The 7,161-nt window shown below is 32.6% G+C and overlaps 1 non-coding gene across 1 annotated transcript; it reads left to right on the top strand.

Moving 5' to 3' along the window:
* The first annotated feature begins 6,132 nt into the window (after positions 1-6,132).
* Positions 6,133-6,205, top strand: TRNAK-UUU (transfer RNA lysine (anticodon UUU)). The gene has a single exon. It is a non-coding gene; the product is annotated as a tRNA-Lys (tRNA).
* Positions 6,206-7,161: the final 956 nt, after the last annotated feature.

Genomic DNA, 7,161 nt, shown 5'->3' on the forward strand with positions numbered 1-7,161 from the left:
AGCTTTGAATTATTCACCTCTAGTATACATGTGTTTAAAGTTAACCCTCAAACGTTTAGATTATAATTATCTAATCAGCCCCAGTAATGCCATATGCAAATTATCAATTTCCAATCTATAGTTGACAAAAGTATAGTTAATAGTGCCTAATTGCGCATTTAGCATTTCTAATGTTATGTTAGCTATAACAATGATTATATTGCTAGTTGTGTTTGAGTAGATTAGGCTAGAATACCCTAGCTTATTGTTGGATCGCGTGGTTATGCTTAGGTAATTGGCGGCCACGGTAATTATCCCTACAATAGGAGAGATAGCGTGCATCCTTATATTTAGGCACAATTTAACATATACTAAAGTTTACAATTAGACGCCTCACAGAATTAATGCTTCGCGAAACTAGTTTCTGTGTCACGCAATTAACAGAAACAAGCGTTTATAATTTATTTACAGTTCACATTTCGTAGAATTTTCGAATGTAAACGTTTTGTGTTTTAATTATGTACCATTAGGTTTTGATAGGTACTTAATGATAGGTGAAAAATGAAGGGACTACTAATATCCTCTAGTGAAGAAGTAGTTATTAGTAGTCATTAGTATAGTACTATAATATCTGTAGACTGATAGATCTAACAGTTTATAATAATTCTCAAATTATTTATCGAATGTGCCCAAGTAAGTTTTTATATGCAAAGAAAGGCCTATTTTTTCAATTGTATCGATATCAATATCAAATACCTAAGACAATTGCCGTGGAAAGGTATACACTGCAATAAGAAATACATAATATTCTCATGCGAAGTTAGTCCATACGCAAGTTTAAATACCATCTCGTTAACGTGTTAACAACAAATCGCTGTAACCACGATATGGTCGCCTCGGGCCGAGTTCATTGTTATTGCAATTACGAACCATACTAGTTGTGACCTCGTAATAGACAAACACAGATGCCATTATAGTAATGGCCGTTTTAAGCGCCGACTCGGAGCAAAGCGCTCGACTTTAAGTTACTTGATGAATATTGAACGTCGCGCTTTCCGTACAATAGTCGCACATAACACTACAAAGATGCGATTTGCAGACTGAAATCAGAGCTGGACGTAACAACTGTCCCCATGGAATCGTCATTTAATTTCATGAGCGCCGCGAGCGGAATGAATCTTAAGTCGCATCTGCAGTCTATCGAGATAAAGATCTTTATTGAATCGCATTTGCATTGCGCAAATCCTTGCAGCGAAATAGACCATATACACTGAATATCTGATTGCTCTATTTGAATATACTTATCGAGATACGCTCGCCTTAAACTTAATCTACATCGAATCATATTCGAGTCTTAATTTATTTTGCATGCAATACAATACTACGATTAAATTTCCATGCGCGTTGTGAATTTATATTTATTTCATTTTTTTCTTTTGATTTAATGCCATTGTTAAATTTCATTCAAATATTCGAAAAAGCAGTAATTTAATTGCAATTCGTACTTTAACATTCACTATATTGAAATAAATAATTCAATAAGTATCGAGCTTTTATATGAGTGCCCAAAAAGTACCTACAATTGCGTTTACAGGTTTCATGTATTATTTTTTGTTTATTTATTTATGTATTATTTATGTTTTTTTTATTCTACAATCACATTTAAATGCTCAGATTTAGATAGAGAGACAGGGTACTATGTTTCCGCCCGCGATTTCGCCCGCGTTGTAAAAGACTGCATTTTCCATGGAAATGAGATGATTCATTATGGTTAAAAGTAGCTTATGTCACTCTCTAACCTCCCAGCTATCTCTAGACACAAATATCATATCATAAAGTGGTTCCGTTTGTATACATGAAATAAATGCAAACAAACTAACAAATACATGAATGGATTTGAATAATGACGTTACAGCTCGTTAGTAGTCAAATATTACCAAGAAATGTAAACATTTAAAATATAAACATTTTCTAGCACCAATGTTTCATTAATTCAACGGCGATAATAAACAAAAATGTCTTTCATAAAAAGCAATCTGCATCCATTGAGATAATATTAATAATGGAGTAGACACCACGAACAAAATCTGTGCGCCAAGATGGCGGCGCGGGGCGCGCGAATGACGGCTAGACAGTCATAGATTATGCGATGTCACTGACTCACCGCTATAGAGGCGACACTTTGTTTCTTTCTGTCTATTTTATTGGGTGCCACTCCTTACATGCACGTTGACTTGAAATTTTCTTTGTACTTACTTAAAATTTATTTTAGATATAAACTGACTTTACTACGCGGGGCTAACAATATCTGGCATATAATATAGGATGAGGAGGTTCAATCAGGGCTATGGGAAGTTTCATTCCTTACAAATTGAGCCTTTTTTAGAAAAAAAATAAAAGCCGTGTAAAAATTGTGTTTATTTATATTTAGTCCATCATCCTCAGAACATGTTCCCGGCTCAGAAATTGCTTGTATTGTTCCAGTACTATTGTAGCACACCTTCGGCTAAAATAAATATAATAATAATAATGTTAGTGATGGCTAAAATAATATTTTATTTGTTACCTATACAAATCCGTAAAATTTTATTATTATTACTAACATCAATACAAGGAACATCAGACTTCTTTAGAATACGCCTTCCCGCTTTTGTGGTATATTTATCCTCATCGCGAAAATGCAATGAACAGACGCAAGTTCTATCGGATGGTAACCAGGTTTCTTCACTGCGGTTGTTTTGGACAAATTTTACCCATTTTTCCCTTTCTTCACGGCCCAGACATGGAAACCTTGAATAGAAAAAATATTAATCTCTGAACTAGCGGTCCGCCCCGGCTTCGCCCGTGGTACATATTTCGCAATAAAAAGTAGCCTATGTTTTTTCTCAGGGTCTAAAGATTGTCTGTGCCAAATTTCATCAAAATCGGTCCAATAGTTTATGAGCCTATTTATTACAATCAAACAAACAAACAAAGTTTTCCTCTTTATAATATTAGTGCAGATAAATAAATAATAATTCAATTATACGTTCAAGTCAGTAGCTTATACAATATCAATTAAAATTGATTAAAATCAATTAACAAAAAAAAAATTGGTGATTAAGTAATTGATTTTCATATTTCATGATTTCACCTTTTTTCAATTAACAACCAGTCTATGCTTTTCTAAATATGTAAAATTATTATTTTATACTATAAAAATATACGCCAGCAAATATTACTAACAACACTTATTTCATGCCCAATGTCATATCTTAAATTTTTTATCTATGACAAATGACGCAAAATGTCGTCCGCCAAAAATTTTGTTCTAACTAAGTTTTAAAAATTATTATCTAGTTATTTACTGATTGAAAAGTTATTCCTTTGCACTTTTCCGTATTATTTGTATTATTTGTGCAATATCGTAACACACACGTAGGCATATTTGATGCGTTTCACTTTAAAACAAATAAAAAATGAGCGTGACGTTCGCGCCAATGAGCGAGCAAGCGACTGAGTGCAGTTACGCCACATGACGTATGTTGAGTGGAACATAAGTGGTGTAGGCGGTATCGTCTCCATTATTAATATTATCTCAATGTCTGCATCATTAAAATTAAGGATGATTACTAAGAATACCGAGGCACATTTTTAGCACTCGCGTAGAATAACGAAACGTGGAGCGAAATAAAATAAAAGTGGCTACATAACTATTAAGAAAAAAGAGAAGGCGAAAACGTAATGATGCTTTTATTGAAACGGCTGATGTCTCGGAATCCAATAACGTCGAATGGTATACAACGGGAGAAGGAAAATTGACGTGTTTTGACAAGCGTTTGACATAGCGCTGATCAAAGGCACATCGCGATCGTGACCGCCTGTCGTCACTTTACCATTAGGTACAATAAAATTTATTTCTGAAATACTTTCAACGTGTGAGAAATAAGAAAAGGCTAGTTTGACCAAACGCGGAGATCTTTTTTTCAGAATTGCGTCAAATCTTTAAGTTTCATACTAGAAGACCTTCCTCATATACTTACCGACCTATTTATTATAATTATGTCTACGCTGGAATAAAATAATATGATTTATACAATTTTACGTAAGAAAAATAATAATTTTATACATAATTTTTTTCTGTAATTCTGAAATAATTGGGAATCATAAATCATTAGTGTTACGAGATGTTTTATGTTTTCATAATATCTTCCAAATACTTCTTAAGAATAGTGAATCATCTTAGCATTTTATTTGCTTCTAATTTTTCTAACATATTTTGTTAGGTCACAAAGAAGGTTCTTATGGAGAGAAAATACGAAAAAGGGGCAATAGGACAAAACAACTGCAACGGGGAAGCCAGTAGTATATCTTCAATTGTAGGTACCTAAAATTTTTTCTATAATATGATATGCTGGTTGTTTTAAAATATAAAAAATATTAAATAAGCATGTTGATAAAGAAAATCCTTAGGTATTAAAATTTACTAAGAAATAAAAATCTCACCAATCCCTTCTTCTTATTTTCTTAGTTGATGGGTCCACCAACCATTCCCATTTTGAATGTGACGAAATTAACAATACGATTATACAATTATATTTCTTTTTGCGTTACACTGCGTAGTTAGTCTGCAAATTGTCAATTTTTAGATAGTCATTGAGAAAAGGTGTCGCCTTTTTCTTTCGTAAATTCTTTTCGTAGTTTCCATTGCTTTTGTTTTTGTAAAGCGTAATAAAATAAAAAATGAAACGTAACGAAATATTATTCTGCAGCGTTTTCAGCTATTCATCGAATAGTGATGTAAAATGAGCCAAACAAGAAAATTAAGGTTCATTTTATATCTTCACACTTTTGAATTGACCGACTAAATATATTCCACAATTTGTATATTGCAATATATGCAGACTTTAATTTATTTGAGCTTAATAGGCTTGAGAATTGTATGTGTCGTGGCCATATCGTAGATTTGCTCATTTCATGAAATGGCCAATTTAGTTTGGCCAGATCGTTAAATTGTCAACGTTTCACGATTTGGTCATCCACATTTGGCCGGATCGTCGATCTGGCCAAACGTGGATGGCCATTTCACGAAATGCGACCATTTTTGTTTCTTTTTTAAAAAGCGATTCGCTTCTGGCACTCGCCGGCCGCTGCCGCGGCACGCTCGCTTTGCTCGCTCGGCTCGTGCGTTGTTTATTACAGTCTAACCTAACCTAACCTAACTGTTTTCTATTGAAAAAACCATTCGCTTCTGGTATTCGCCGCGGCCGGCACTACCGCGGCACTAACTTAAATGACAATAAACAAGTTCTTAAAATATTCTGAATTTTTTAATGTTTTATTGACTTTCTAAGATATTTTATACGATCTGGCCAAATGTCGATGACCAAATCGTGAAACGTTGACGATTTAACGATCTGGCCAAACTATGTTGGCCATTTCATGAAATGAGCAAATCTACGATATGGCCACGACATATACATAGAACTACAAGAAACAATAATTGCATAATGAAAAACAATTTAAGTTTAATTCATTGTTTCTAGGAATGCGACATATGTAGATTGAAGGTATAGCATGAGTGTTCAAGTCCCCAAACATTTACATTTTAATCCTAATATTTCATCTACATAACCCTTACCTGGCGTTAGTCCATACACTTAGCTTATGTTATTGTATTCTGAGTTAAGCCTATCTTGTACACACATAATATTATGTATTTTTACTCATTCGTCTGAATTTTCTAAGAACATAAGGATTCTACGGGGATTATCATAAGCTAAATACAATTTATATTGGTACCTACTTCTAGGTATTCTCTTAGCGTGTCGACAATATTTTATTTTATTCATATCTCAAAAATATTTAAAAGTATGTTTTATATCGATTATACTATTCAAATGCGTTATAGTACGTCGATAACACAATGTGAATTTTTCTTGTTAAGGAACTAATGTTTTCGTAAATTTTAAACGCAAAGAACATAGGTTACCTATTAGGTACAATGTCAAATTAATCTTTCTTAGGTACTACAAAAAAATATAGAAAGCATTAAACATGTGTATTGGTATCATAAAAAATGCAATTAATTACCTAATATTCTAATTATTTTTTTACGCTAAGTTAGGACTTATTTTCATTCAAATGTATCTGAAATTTATTAGCGACTACGCAGCCCGGATAGCTCAGTTGGTAGAGCATTGGACTTTTAATCCAAGGGTCCAGGGTTCAAGTCCCTGTTCGGGCGAAACGTTTTTAAATTAGTCCAGTCTTCATAATTATTATTTTAAAGTAAAAATTGTGAATAATAAATTTTATTACAGTATTGTTTTATACAACTTAGGGCCGATTTTTCAATGCTTGGATGAAACTTATTCGTCGAATAATGTATAAAACTACCATTTTAAAAAGTATTCTAATTGCCCGTATTTGACAGTTTACGTGACATTTTAATATTATCGTGTACCTAATACTTTATTGGACGGATAAGTTTTATCCAAGCATTGAAAAATCGGCCCTAAGTTGTATAAAACAATACTGGAATAAAATTTATTAGTAGTTAGTATTTAGTCCATAATTGCATAGCTATCTATTATTACGATTGATTTGCATTATTGGCCGGCGCAAACTTGCTGTAATTATCATAAAATATTAATATACATTAGTAGCACAATTTACATACTTATCAGGCTGATACCTGTATCGGACAGGCCAAGGGTCGCAATCACGCTTGAGAAGGCATTTAATCAGATATACATACTGTCTAGAACACACACTGAGAACATGATGGGCAATCACATAATCCAATCTTGTTAATATACCCGTAGGTTTTACGTGGTCATTATCTATAGTTCCCTTTTTGTTACTTTGATATTTTATCGTCGTAATATGGAATTTAAATTAAATGCAGAGAAGTAGTTAAAATATGTCTTTTTGTTATGATTAATGCATAATAAACAATTTATGCTAAACTTTTTATAACAATTTTATAAAACACTTTAATCTGCATACTTGTACATAAGATTGTGTAGATTTTGATTAAAACTCAATACAGGAAAATAAAAAATACGATCAGGTAGGCTTAACGATGTTTTTTACAAAATAATTGTAATTTTAAATCCTAATCCTACATAATAAAACTGAAATTTATGTGTCACGCACGCACCAAACTTTTTATAAGTTTTTCGTATTCGAATGAATTCA

Source organism: Colias eurytheme, chromosome 8 (assembly GCF_061535395.1).
Source record: "Colias eurytheme isolate Ceu_HAF_F1 chromosome 8, ilColEury1 Martin Lab GWU primary, whole genome shotgun sequence".
NCBI lineage: Eukaryota > Metazoa > Arthropoda > Insecta > Lepidoptera > Pieridae > Colias > Colias eurytheme.